Raw genomic sequence first — 14,848 nt, forward strand, 5'->3', positions numbered from 1 at the left:
GAACATTCAAAATAAGCCCTGTGTTTCAGACACTGGAGGGAGAGACTTTTATCAACTCAAAAGATTTCTCACCAGAGAAAGGTCAAATCCATTGACTTTTCATAGCTGGAGGTAAAATATTTCCCCTATCAACCAGACACCCCTTATCCTACCCATGAGACCTACGTGCGAAGGTATCGTGAACAGATATTAAAAGTTCAAACATACAGGAGATTTTGCAATGAAGGAAAGGCGCATGGACAGGCCAAACTATAAACTACACCACAGGCATGAAGGTCAGAGCCTTACTGCCCAGCTGATATAAAAGGTTCAGACTCAATCAGAAGAACACACAGAAACTCCCTGTTCTCCCACTTCATCACCATGTAGATTCCCAGCATAACAATCCTGCATTACAATTTAGAATGGGAAGAATCTGCTCCCCTGAGGAGAAAAAAAAACAACAAAACAAAGCAAATGACATATAGCAAACACTTCTATGGTCTAACTCTTCCAGGTTATCATGAATCCCCATAAAACGTAGTTCTGAGAACAGGGTGAAAAATGTTCGTACCTCGAGGAAACACTAAGATAAATTGTCATTTATCTGAGTACATCCATCTCATTTGTAGACTGATTTTCTGTGTTGCCATATCTCAAATTTAACTCATTATTCGTATTGAAGGTTTTCAAATTTTATTTTATGTTGAAAACTGAACTGAGTATTTTTTCAATCTCTGAACCTATTAATATTCTTTGTTAAATCGCTGTAGCTTGTCCAGTAGAAGTGCGCAGGACACACGGGTCTGGAAATGGAGTGCTGTTTGAAACAGAGTCCTTCTTCCTAGGAGAGGAGACCGTGGGACAAAATTATCTGCAGAGCACATTGAAATCTGCAAACTAAGAGTGAGGAGACGACCATGATGGATGCATGGATTGTGATAAGAGTTGTACGAGCCCCCAATAAATTGATTTTTTTAAAAAGAAGAAAAGAAATGTCTAGGAAATAGTGATGATGACATACGTACAAATTATCTTGATACAATTGATGAGTGGGTACAAGAACTATAAGAGCCTTCAAAATGTTTTGTTTTCTTCAAATAGTGAGGACACTTAAGAGATGATCACATTCTAATAGAGAGTAAGTGAAGTGTAGCAATGAATACAGAAAACAGAAATGACAATTAATTAATTTCAAAATATAATGAAAGTAGTATATGAAGCCATAAGGTTCAGGAAAATCTTCCAAGTTTAAAAGGCAAAATGAAAATTATTTATGATTCCACTAAGTAGTATCATAAAGAGCAAACTTGCCATTATCCAAAACAGTTGACTAGACTAGAACTCAGATTAGGAGCACCAGGAGGAAACATGTGTTTAATATCTGTTAGGGAGAGTCCAGACTGCATCACTGATATGTTGTTTTGTATATGTATCGTCCATTTTGACTACAGGTCACCCTTTGTAGAGACTGGAACTGCCCCCATAGGGATCTCTAAACTGTAATCTTTTTGGACACAGATTGTGAGTTTAATTGTGCAAGGGGCCAGCTGGTGGGTGGTACCTGCTCACCTTTCAAATAGCATCCACGATCGTGAACTTTGTGGCACCAGGGATTGCTACATCATCACTTACAAATATGTAGAGAAACACAGTTTACAACAACTATTAATTGACATGTATAATATTTAACTGTAAGCAAGGGTTTTTCCATCTCAATCCTATCCTCCACCTAATCTGGGCTGAGAACAGTAACCTCTATCAACAGTTTCTGAGCTACGAGCCGGAATAAAGGGAGAACATGCTTTCTGTGACGTTCATAAAGATGACTTCATTATTTTCATTCCTCTTTTTATTTAGTACTGTTACACCTGTCTTACATTCCTATTCATGCTTATGCAAAATGAACCACATAGTAGATTTCAACAGATGAAAATGTTTTTCTCTATTATACTATTATTTATGAAAGTGCTTATTAAGAGAACATGTGTTCACAATCTATTTAAAAAAGAGTTGTTGGTCCTAGTTTGAAGACAAAAAAGAAATTACCTACCTTTGCCATGTTCACACTCACAATCCAACATTCATTATAAAATACATAATCAATAGAAAATGTAGACAAGAGCCTTGAATGACTTCAGGGTATGTAATAAAATTCCCAGAAAAGGATAGAGGCATCGGTCTTAAGCAGAATTGGAAGTTGTCTCACATCTGAACGTCAGTAGTTTGAGAAATACCCAACTCACCATTATCAATAGGAGAAATATATCCCAAACATCGATAGGTATGGTAAGAGGGAAAATAAAATAAAAATCTAGGTTTTCTATATAAGAATCTATCAAGAGTGTACCAGGCCTAAGAATGGCCTGCCATTTTGTCAAACTACAGTGGACACAAAAGGCCACGGAACCCATCGCCTAAATTATGCAGAGATATCAAGCCAAAAGAGGAGCCCCCACTTAAAATGAGGAGCACAAGAAATAGTCTGTCATCTCTAAAGGAGAATTTTCCAATTAGAACACCGAAATGGCAATGGTGAACCTTCCTTGAAATGCACAATGGTTAATATATTTCTGCCCAACATACTCACCCTTCTCTTTCCCTCAGGATCATAAAGCAATCTTCCAAAAGTTGTGAAAAAAAAAAGAAATCTGGTTATTTTTAATTAAATTTCTCAGTGAACTATTTGAAATCCAATTATCCTCTTTTCATAGATTGAAAGTTCTTCTCTCTTCCCTGGCATCCTCAGAATGGTATGATTCACCTTTAAAATAGAGTGCCAAGAAGTCATTTCTTGACAATATTTGAAAAAAGATTAAGATTTCCTTTTCTATCATTTTTCAGCCAGTAATTAATACAGTAATTCCTCCTGTCATCATTTAAATCCAAGGAATATATAGAGATAATAGTGTATAAGTTTATTAGCTCCAAAAATATATTGACTTAATTCTGGAAAATTATATGCTACCACTGAAAATGTTCTCTGACGGAAATCAATTTAATAATAAGGAAAAGCCACCATTCCTGGCAGGTATAGGGCAGCTATGGGAGGGTCTCAATGAATGACAGCTAATATCATTCCAGATTTCTGAACAATGCCAAGTATAAGAATTTAAAAATAATTACCAAGCAATCCTATTTAATAAGTAGCCTACTTATATCAGAGTATAAACTACTGTTCACTTTGCATGAGGCAAGGTAAATAATTTCTAACAAAAGCTGCCTCTGCAATTATTATATTAGAAATAATTAATATGAAAAAATATAAATAGGTCCTAGTAAGTGGCAAAATATTTCCAAGACAAAGTTTTATAACAAAAATAAGGGAGGGTGGGCACATTTAATATAAATACTGAACATATTGTGATGGAATTCTAATAATGCTGGCTTTTGAGAATAACATACTTTATTGAATGAGACTTTTTTTGAAAATTTGGGGTCAATTCTTCAGTTACTTAAACTGTTCTACTTGAAGACTAAAAACATGTGGTTGGATATACAAAATAGTTATCAACACAGGTAATTTTAAAGAGCAAAACATGCATCAAATGAAATTCTGAAGTTACATTCTCACTTCAGGATCGTGTGCCATATGCACCTTTTTCCAACTTTGGCTTAAAATATCTACAAGACTGTGGTCTTCGAGGCCTTGCTCCATCTGCCAGTTCTTTCTGATCCTCAGGAGACAGTAGATGATACCGCATTCCATTCATCACCATCTTAAGGCACTCAGGATTGTCTTGAATGAGGGATTCAAATGGGATGGTTTTACATAAGAAATTTTTTTGAGATAAGAGGAAATCTGATGTTAGCAAGGACATCCACCATAAAAGGCTGGCGATTCGGCGCATCATATCTCAGCCACCTGACGGTAGCATCATAAACCTCCTCCTCTGCGCTCACGGTCAGGGAGTCCTGGTTGAGCAGACTTGTTACTAGCTCAGCATCAAGGTGGAGAAACTCCTCAGTTTTGGAAACGTCAGGGAAATTATGGTCAATAAAGGCATCTGCAGTGGCTTTCAACTCAGGACAGTCTAGACGCTCTGCTAGAATGCTTAGACCGAGACAGTTTGAAGCATCCACTTGCTCTTTCAAAAAATCAACACACATGTTCTTCACAGGTTCCATCTGGTACTGGTTTGCGGCATCCAACAGAGACTGCACATTGTTGGTATTCACAGAAACCCTTGCAGTGTAAGAAAATTCCACCAGGTGTTCAATAACGTCAGGGTCTGCGTCTTTGAGTTCTACTTCAGAGGATTTTGATTCGAGCATGCCAGTTGTGAACATGACATTAAAAACTGGGCTGGCTGCAGCCAAGACCACACGATGAGCAGGGATCTCTCTTTCCTGGACCACGAGAATCACATCGCAAAAAGTTCTCTGCTTTCGCATGCCATTCATGACTGCCATGGAGCCCACCAGAAATTTCGCTTCTTCCCAAGTGTCAGGTTTCTTCTTGGTCTTTCTCTTGCTGCTCTGTGACACCCTGGAGCCTGACATCCTCCCTGAGCTCGACTCTTGTCTGAGGTTCTCCGGGCTTGGTGCAGATTGTGGACTGCAGACTGCGTTCCGGCAGGGGTCCCTTCTGTGTGGGCCGAATGCTGAGGGCAGGCTGACTATGGAGGCGGCGGCGGCGGCTCACCCTCTGCGGAAACACCAGGCTGGGCTGTGTGGTTCCGGCAGCAGCTCCAGGGCAAGCTAGGCTGCGTCAGGGACAGAGCTGTAGCAAGGTGGTGGATGAGCCTAGGATTCCGAAAACAAGACATTTTTTGGTAGGGAAGAAAAAAAGGCTAACAAAGAGAGAAAAATAAAAATTCTTCTATCCATAAAAAAAAGATGACTTGGACACATACCAGAGGGACTCCGTAGAACCCAGTCAAGGAGAGTTGCTTAGAGGGAAATTCACCACTGCTGGAACATAGGAGGAACATCACAAAGGTAAGTAGCCACAGACCCATGGGGTTTTGAGGGCTTTTGGCACAGCTCAGTGGAAGCCTGCTGGGGCGTGACCTTGGCCCCGTCACTCTATCTGCTGGAGCAGGGACCATCTGGAGCCTGTAGTGGGGATTGGTCTCAACACAGCCACAGTATGCTTTCACCTGCCTCAGGGCTTGGACAGGACCCGTGCAGCTCCACCTGTAGGGATCAGGGTTCAGCTACACTGTTGCTTCTGCTTACATCTCTGCTCTCTGTTCCTCCACAGCCCTAGAAGGCTGTTCAGGGGCTTTTTCACAGCACAGCCACAGCTTGCCACTTCTGCGTCTGGGCAGGGACTAAACCCATACCCTGGCAGCTCCACTGGCAGGGATCAGGGTTCAGCTACATTGTTGCTTTTGTTTATATCTCTGTCTCTGTCCCCCATGGTCTTTGAGGGCTGCAGAGGGACTAAAGCCTTGCAGCTCCATGGGTGGGGAGTGGGACTCAGCTGCATAGTTGCTTTTGTTTCCCTCTCTTCCTTATATTCCCTGCACAGTCGAAACAGTCTTACTTTTAATTTTTTTCCCTCCTCTTTGTCTCTTTCTTGTTCTCTCACACTCCACTGCTGACCTCCAGAACACTCCCTTTGGCCTAGGGCATTTAAGACTGTACCACACCCAGCTAGGTGAGCTCCAACCTGTGTAGCTTGCCCGAGGCTAGGGAAAGGTCCTCTTTCCTTCCATGGGAAACTGCCCAACTTATCACTGGGGAATTCCTGCCTGTGGCCTGTGTACCTGGGGGCATAAGGCAGCTCATCCAACACTCATTAACATTCCAAGCTGTTGCAAGAACCTCTGCTCACCAAAGAAGGCAACCCACCAGCCTTCTGGGACTCTCTCATGATAGGGAAATGACAGGAGGATAAAGTGGTAGGTTAATTCCATAGTGAAATAAGCTATAGGCAGTTCGAAGAAACACTCCTACAAGTCTCCCAAAGAGAGCCAGTGCCCTCCGACTCCCTGGAAAATGGTATCTGGCTCCTCTAAAACAACACAATGCAAACAGCCATCAGCCCCAAAGACCTCAACATAAAAATGTGAGAAACAAAGGAAAATGGCAGAAGATGTCCTAAACATAATGACATGCATAGAAGAAGCAGACATGGCGCTGCCACAGAAAGAAATTTTCAGAATGCTACTTGGAGTCATATAGGATATGAGGGAAACAATACAGAAAATGGATAAAATGATGGAAGAGGTAAAAGTCATAAACCAAAGGGAAATACAGGAGTTTAGGGAGGAGACAACAGAAACCAGTAGCAGCCTCTTGGACTTTGAGAAGCGATGGAGGAATCAGAGATCCGCATCAATGACTTGGAGGACAGCCAAGAAGACTTTAACAAACACAGACAAAAATCTAATAAGATCATCAGAGAAGCTGAAGAAAACTTAAGAGTTATGTCTGATGCTATGAAGCGGAACAATATTAGAATTATTGTGTTACCAGAGGAAGACACAACAAAGAAGTCATCTGAAACAATAGTGAGATAATTCTTGGAGGAAAGCTTCCCCAGCATAATGAGTGAAAACCAGGCAACCACTCTGGAGGCGGAAATAGCACCAGCTAGACTAGATCCCAAAAAAGAAGTCACCAAGGCACATAACAGGTAAATTATCCAACTTTGAGGAAAAGGAGAAAATCAGAAAGGGGAGCAGCTAGGGAAAAAGAAGCAATCACATATAAATGTTCTCAAATAAGAATATGCTCAGACCTATCAGCAGAAACTATGAAGAAAAGGAGTGAGTGGAGTAAGATATTCCAAAAATTGAAGGAAAATAATGCAAACCCAAGAATACTCTACCCAGCCAAATTATCGATCAAGATAGATGGAGAAGTTAGAGTCTTCCCACACAAGGAAAAACTCAAAGAATACGTTAGAAGAAACCCAGCCCTACAAAAGATCCTTGCCGACGCAGTATGGACAAAAGAGCAACACTGAAAAAGCATATATAAGAGACCAACACCTAGAACAACCTCACCCAGAGGGCAACAAAGAGAAAACAGACTTCAAGATAACATTGGCTTAAGGATGGAAAGAAGTCAAGAATGATACTCACACACATGCACAACACACTAATGAGAAAGGAACGTGTGAAAACTCCCAACACAAAAGGTATAAGATGACATCACAGAATCCGCAGATGGAGATAATAAACCTGAATATCAATGGACTGAACTCAGGCATTAAAAGACTGAGACTACCAGAATGGTTTCGAAAACACAACCCATCTATCTGCTGCCCACAGGAGACACATCTCAAAGCTACAGACAAAAATCGCCTGAGAATCAAAGGCTGGAGAAGTCCTACAAAGCAATCAGCAATACAGAAAAAGCAGGGTTGCAATTCTAATCTCGGATGAAATTGACCTCCAAGTGCCAACCAAAAAAGAGATAAGGAGGGACACTATATAATGCTCAAGGGAATGGTAGGCAAAGAACCACTAAGCATTGTAAACATATATTCCCCGAATGAGAGACCCGCTGAATACGTCAACCAAACACTACGAAAAATTAAAAATGAAATTACAGACTTGACGATTATAGTGGGTGACTTCACCACACCACTCCCTGAGAAAGATAGATCACAGAGAAAGAAACTCAACAAGGAAGCTAGAGAGCTAAACTCCACAACTAGAAAATTTGACCTGATAGATATTTACAGAGCTTTTCATCCAAAAACAAAACAAAAAAATTCATGTTATTTTCAAGTTCTTATGGCACATATTCGAAGATAAACCACATGCTGGGGCATAAGGCAAATCTACATAAATTTAAGCACATTGAAATAATACATATCTCTCGCTCTGACCACTGTGTCATAAGGCTGGAAATCAACAAAAGGAAGACAAAGAAACAAGAGCAAACAATTGGAGGATGAATAACTCTCTACTGCAAATGGAGTGTGTACTGGCGCAAATTTGAGATGAAATTGGGAAATTTCAAGAAACCAACGAGAATGAGCACATTAAGTTCCAAAAGTTATGGGACACAGCAAAGGCAGTCATCAGAGGAAGTTTCATAGCAATACATGCACATCTGAGAAAGGAAGAGAGACTCAGGACTGATATGCTGGCACAAAATTTACGACTAGAGCAGAGTCAGCAGGACAATCCTACTAATAGAAAAAGAAAAGAAATTATAAAAATCAGGGCTGAGATTCAGGAGAGGGAAAATAAGAAAACTATACAAAATAAACTATAGAAAAAACGAAACCCAATCCTACACAAAATCTTCCAGAGCATATAAAAAGATGGCAAACTCCCAAATTCCTCCTATGAAGCTAGTATAAGTCTGATACCAAAACCGGGCAAGAATCCCACAAGAATCGAGAACTACAGATCAATATCCCTAATGAACATTGATGCAAAAATCCTTAACAAAATACTAGGCAACAGACTACAAAAGAATATAAAACAAACATTTCACCATGACGAAGTTGGATTCATTTTCAGGGATGCAGGGATGGTTCAACATACGAAAGACCATTAGTATTATTCATCACATTGACATGAAAAATTATAAGAATCACATGATAATATCCATAGATGCAGAAAAAGCATTCGACAACATCCAACACCAATTCCTGTTTAAGACACTAGCGAAGATAGAAATGGAAGGAAAGTTCCTGAAGACAATACAAGCTATATATGAAAAACCAACAGACAACCTGGTAGTCAATGGAGAAGACTAACACATTCCCACTGAAAAGGGGGACCAGGCAAGAATGTCCTTGTCCCCACTCTTATTTAATATTGTGCTGGAGGTATTAGCTAACAGCATAAGGCAAAGAAGAGACATCAAAGATATTCGTCTGGGGAAGGAAGAGGTGAAACTATCGTTATTTGCAGATGATATGATTTTATATATGGAAAATCCCAAAAGTTCCACAAGGGGAGTACTAGAAGCAATAGAGGAGTTTGGCAAAGTGGCAGGATACAAGATCAACAAAAGTCCATCACATCAGATAAGGCCACAGAAGGGGAGATAAAAAAAGGTGTTACCTTTCACAATAGCCAAATACAAATTGAAATATCTAGGGATATACCTGACTTAAAAAACAAAAGATCTATATGGGGAAAACTACAGAACACTATTGCAAGAAAACAATAGTGACCTCAACAAATGGAAGTGTATGCCATGCTCATGAATTAGAAGACTCAATATAGTCAAGATACCAGTTCTGCCAATGGCACTATATAAGTTTAATGCAATCCCGATACAATTACCCTCATCTTTCCTCACAGAAGTGGAAAACTAATGATGAACTTCATATGGAGAGGGAAGAAACCTAGAATTAGCAGAGAACTCCTCAAAAAAAGGGCTTGATTTACCTGACTTCAGCATATACTATACAGCCACAGTTGTCAAAACCACATGGTATAGGTACAATGACAGATACTCAGACCAATGGAAAAGAACTGAAAACCCAGAAATAAAATCATCAGCATACAGGCAACTGATCTTTGATAAGGGTCACACACATATCAAATGGGAAGCAGATTCCCTCTTTAAAAAGTGGTGCTGGCAGAGGAGGCACAAATTGAAAAATGGGATATACTGAAAATAAAACACTTGTGTACATCTAAAGAATTCACCAAGAGAGTGATAAGAGAGTCCACAGACTGGGAAAACATCGTTAGCAATGACACATCAGACAAAGGTCTTATTACTAAAATTTACAATACGCTGCTAGATTCCAAAAAGAAAAAAAACCAATAGCCCACTTGAAAGATGGGCAAAGGACTTGAACAGAAATTTTACAGGGACAGAAATTCGAATGGCCAACAAACATATGAGAAAAAGTTCCCGATCTTTAGCCATAAGAGAAATGCAAATTAAAATAACAATGAGGTACTACCTGACACCCTCAATGGTAGCCCAATTCAAAAAACCAGAAAGCAACAAGTGTTGGAGGGGCTGTGGGGAGACAGGAACTCTCATCCACTGCTGTTGCACTTGTAAGTACGTACAGCCACTATGGAAATTAATCTGGCGATACCTAAAACAGATGGAAATAGAGTTACCATATGACCCAGCAATCCCCCTACTGGGCATATACCCAGAAGAGGCAAGAAACAAACCAAGACCAGACATCTGTGCTCCAATGTTCATTGCGGCACAGTTCACAATTGCAAGGACTTGGAAGCAACCCAAATTTCCATCAACTGACGAGTGGATTAAAAAAACTGTGGTATATACATACAATGGAGTACTACGTATCGCTAAAAAGCAGTGATGAACGTATGAGGCACATAGCGGCATGGGAAGAACTGGAGGAAATCATGCTAAGCGAAGTAAGTCAGGCACAAAAGGACAAGTACAACATGAGCCCGCTGAGGTAAGAATTTAAAAATTTTTTTAAAAACCAAAGTGGCATAGGGGGAAAAGCTACTGTATACAAACATTTGTGGGGTGAAGACTGTGTAGTATGGCAGAGACCAGACCAAAACCAGGGATGCACATGGTAGACAATGGTGGAGGAGGGGGGGAAAGGAAAACAAAAGGAAGAAAAGAGTAGTGGGGGCATGGGGCACTAATCCACCCAAGGGAGGGTATTGTTTATATCTCCACAGGGAAAGTGGGACCAGACTTCAACCCAGTGCCGCAAGGTGTGAATGCAATATCCGGCGTGGTGTAGGGAACCAGTGGAGAGGTCTGGGAGGCTGGCCCCAGCACCATAAATTAAGTGGATTCCTGCCCCTCCCCCCAAAATAATTTGTTCCAAAGGATGACATTGACTCTGCAGCTCCGGGAGATGAACATATCTTATCAGAGCACACGGGAGTAGATGAAGGGGCAGGAGGAGAGAGTGCAACACAGCCTGGCCCACAAGGCCGTGAGGATGATGTTCCTGAGTAGAGCAGCCAGTCCATAGAGAGAACAACATGGCTGGCCCCACTATGAGAAATGATGCCCCTCATTGGCTAAGGGCTATACAGGGGACTGTACCGGAGACACAGTGTGGGAATTGCACCTGACCTGATCCCACCACACTGAGGCAAAGCACTGGGGGAGTGCAGCAGAACAGCAAGGGAATGGAGTGTCAAGGTCCACAGGGAATGCTGAAAGTGGACTTTGGGGCCAGGGCGTGGTGCCCTAACAGTCTAGACTGGAAAACGCTCCTAAGGGCCAGCAAATGATCCCTGAACTAACTACAAGCTTTGCTCTTGGGAAGTGTTTTGTTTTGTTCTTTGTCAGTGGTTTGTTGTTGTTTTGTTGTCAGGTTGTATACTGTTGCTTTGTTTTCCTCAGTCTTGTTTTCGTGCATGTTAGTGTCTCCACAGGTCTGTCTGAATAGGACAGGCTGGATGAACTATCTGGAGGAAAAACAATGGGACCAACAGTTCTGGGAGGACTTGAGGTGGTGGGTAGGGTGGGTAAGGAAGTGGTGTTCACAAACACAGGGACAAGGGAACAACATGGGACCCCAAATGGTAGAGAAAGGGGAGTGGCAGGTCTGGTGGTGAATGATCAAGGGTAAGGTTGCTTAGAGAAGAGGTATACTCTAGCCCAGGTGGCGACGAAGCATGGTAGTAGGGCAGGAGGAAAGTCAAGGGAGATGGAAGAAAGAGCTAGGAGTCAAAGGGCATTTATGAAGGTCTAGACAAAGACATGTACATGCAAATATATATAGGAGGATGGGAAAGTAGATCGATGTGTCTATATTTATAGGTTAAGTATTAAGGTGGCGGAAGGACCTTGGGCCTCTACTCAAACACTCCCTCAATGCATGAATACTTTCTTTAATTAAATTGGAACTCTATGATGCTCACTCTCCCGACACAACTGCTGGAGCCAAAGTGGGTGAACAAGGAAATGTGGTAAAGAAAGCTGATGGTGCCCGACTATCAAAAGAGATAGTGACTGGGGTCTTAAAGGCTTGAAGATAAACAAGCGGCCATCTAGCTCAGAAGCAACAAAGTCCACATGGAAGAACACACCAGCCTGTGTGATCGAGTGGTCCCAAAGGGATGAGTTATCAGGCATCAAAGAACAAAAAAATCCTATCATTGGCTGCACGCCTCCATGATAGGATCGCTGAAGACAAATGGGTGCATAAGCAAATGTGGTGAAGAAAGCTGATGGTGCCCGGGTATCAAAAGAGATAGTGACTAGGGTCTTAAAGGCTTGAAGGTGAACAAGCGGGCATCTAGCTCAGAAGCAAAAAAGCCCACATGGAAGAAGCACACCGGCCAGTGTGATCATGAGGTGCCAAAGGGACCAGGTATAAGGCATCATGCAAAAAAAAAAGATATATGTGTGTATACGTATATATGTGTGTGTGTATATATATATATATATATATATATATATATATATATATATATATATATATATATATATACACCATATTGAATGAAGGGGGAAGTGCAGAGTGGAGACCCAAGGCCCAAGTTCGGCCAATGGAGATCCCCTCACAGAGGGGTTCAGGAGAGGAGATGGGTCAATGAGGGTGCGAGGTAGTACCGATGAAGAACACAGCTTTCCCCCGGGTCCTGGATGCTTCCTCCCCCCAACTACCATGATCCGAATTCTACCTTGCAGGGCTGGATAGGGCAGAGGTTGTACACTGGTGCATATGGGGGCTGGAGGCACAGGGAATCCAGGGTGTATGATACCTTCAGGACCAGGGGTGTGAGGGGCGATGCTGGCAGAGCGGAGGGCGAGTGGGTTGGAAAGGGGGAACTGATTACAGGGGTCCACGTGTGACCTCATCACTGGGAAAGGAATGGAAGAGAAGTGGGGGGAGGGAGACTCCGGATAGGGCAAGATATAACAAAATAACGATGTATAAATTACCAAGGGCACATTGGGAGGGGGGAGCGGGGAGGGCGGGGGAAACAAAAAAAAAAGAGGACCTGATGCAAAGGGCTTAAGTGGAGAGTGAATGCTTTGAGAATGATTGGGCCGGGGAATGTATGGATGTGCTTTATACAATTGATGTGTGTATATGTATGGATTGTGATAAGAGTTGTGTGAGTCCATAATAAAATGTAAAAAAAAAAAAAGAATGATGAGGGCAACAAATGTATAAGGGTGCTTTGCTCAATTGATGTATGTATGGATTGTGATAAGAGATGTATGATCCCCAATCAAAATATTTATTAATTAAAAGAAAAAAAAGTGTTGCTGGAAAAATATGGATATTTACCTGCAAAAAATGAAGCAAGACACTTATCTCACTCCATGCACAAGACAGGAACTCTCATCCACTGCTGGTGGACTTTTAAGTATGTACAACCACTATGGAAATTGATCTGGTGATATGGAGAACAGATGGAAATAGAGTTACCATACGACCTAGCAATCCCCCTTCTGGACATATACACAGAAGAGGCAAGGAACAGACCAAGGCCAGACATCTGTCCTCCAACGTTCATTGTGGCACAGTTCACAATTGCAAGGACTTGGAAGCAACCCAAATTTCCATCAACTGATGATTGGATAAAAAATCTGTGGTATATACATGTAATGGAGAACTACACATTGCTAAAAAGCAGTGATTAACGTATGAAGCACATAACGGCATGGGAAGAAGTGGAGGAAAGCATGCTAAGTGAAGTAAGTCAGGCACAAAAGGACAAATACAACATGAGCCCACTGAGGTAAGCATTAAATAGAAAAACGAAAAAGGGGCATAGTGAGAAAGCTATTGTATACAAACCTTCTTGGGTTGAGGACTGTGTAATATGGCAGGGACCAGATGAAATCCGGGGATGCACATGGTAGACAACAGGGGAAGAATTGGGAAAAGGAAAAAATAAAGGATGAAAATAAGGAAGAGATGGTGGAGGGGTATGGGGCGTTGACCCGTCCAAGAGGAGGGTATTGTTTGTGTGTCCACAGGGAGAGAGGGACCTGATTCGACCCAGTGCCCCAAAGTGTGGGTGTGACACTGTGTTATGGAGTGGCGAGACAGTGGAGAGGTCTGGGGGGCTGGTCCCGGTACCAAATACTGGATGGATGCCTGCCCCTCCACCCAGAAGAATTTATGTCAAGCAACAGCATTGAGTCTGCAGCTCTGGGAGAGGGACATATCTTGTAGGCGCACACAGGGCCAGATGAAGGGGGAGTGGGAGAGAGTGGAGCATATCCTGGCCCACCAGGCCCTGAGGACGATGACCCCAATTAGAGCAGTCAGTCCACAGAGAGGGCCACATGGCCCATGGGGTCAGCACCAGAGACACAGTGTGGGAATTGCGCCCGATCTGAACCCACCACACCAAGGCAAAGCACTGAGGGCTTGAAGCGGGCAGCAAGGGAATGGAGTGGCAAGGTCCCCAGGGAATGCTGAAGCTGGACTTTGAAGTCATTGTGTGGTGCCCCAACAGACTGGACTGGAAAACACTCCGAAAGGCCAAGAAACGATCCATGAACTAATTAGAAAAATGATGATTTTATGCATAAATGATTCTAAATATATCATAAGTACTATAGTTGATAAACTCAAAAATGTTTCCGGCTACATTTCAGCACATATTAACTTTGTACATCAATCCTTACTCATTCACTGCTAATCACCATCTCCCAAACCATTAACCCTTATACGTTAACCTGCTGAGTATCCTTACAGAACACTGATAACTAGCTGAAAAGTCACGCATCCTCCAGAACTACAAACACCCTGCGCATTACCTGATGTCGCAGCAAAGTTAACATGTGCTTAACAAATCCAATGACCATACACACTAAATCTAACCTAAAGCAGTTATTCCACTTCTTTGAATGAGAGTCACAACCTGGACTATAGTCTATCAACTTAACCCTAACCTTATGACCCTACATCTCAAGTGCAGAAACTACCCCCGAAAACTCCAATGCTTAAACATTATTTCTACATCATTATCACTTAACATATATGCTCCTAATCAACTCAAAAGATAATCTG

The 14,848-nt window shown here is 41.9% G+C and overlaps 1 pseudogene; it reads right to left on the minus strand.

Moving 5' to 3' along the window:
- Positions 1-3,554: 3,554 nt before the first annotated feature.
- On the minus strand, positions 3,555-4,482 carry LOC142436733 (kelch-like protein 7 pseudogene; annotated as a pseudogene).
- Positions 4,483-14,848: the final 10,366 nt, after the last annotated feature.

This window comes from Tenrec ecaudatus, unplaced genomic scaffold, assembly GCF_050624435.1.
Source record: "Tenrec ecaudatus isolate mTenEca1 unplaced genomic scaffold, mTenEca1.hap1 Scaffold_554, whole genome shotgun sequence".
Classification (NCBI taxonomy): domain Eukaryota; kingdom Metazoa; phylum Chordata; class Mammalia; order Afrosoricida; family Tenrecidae; genus Tenrec; species Tenrec ecaudatus.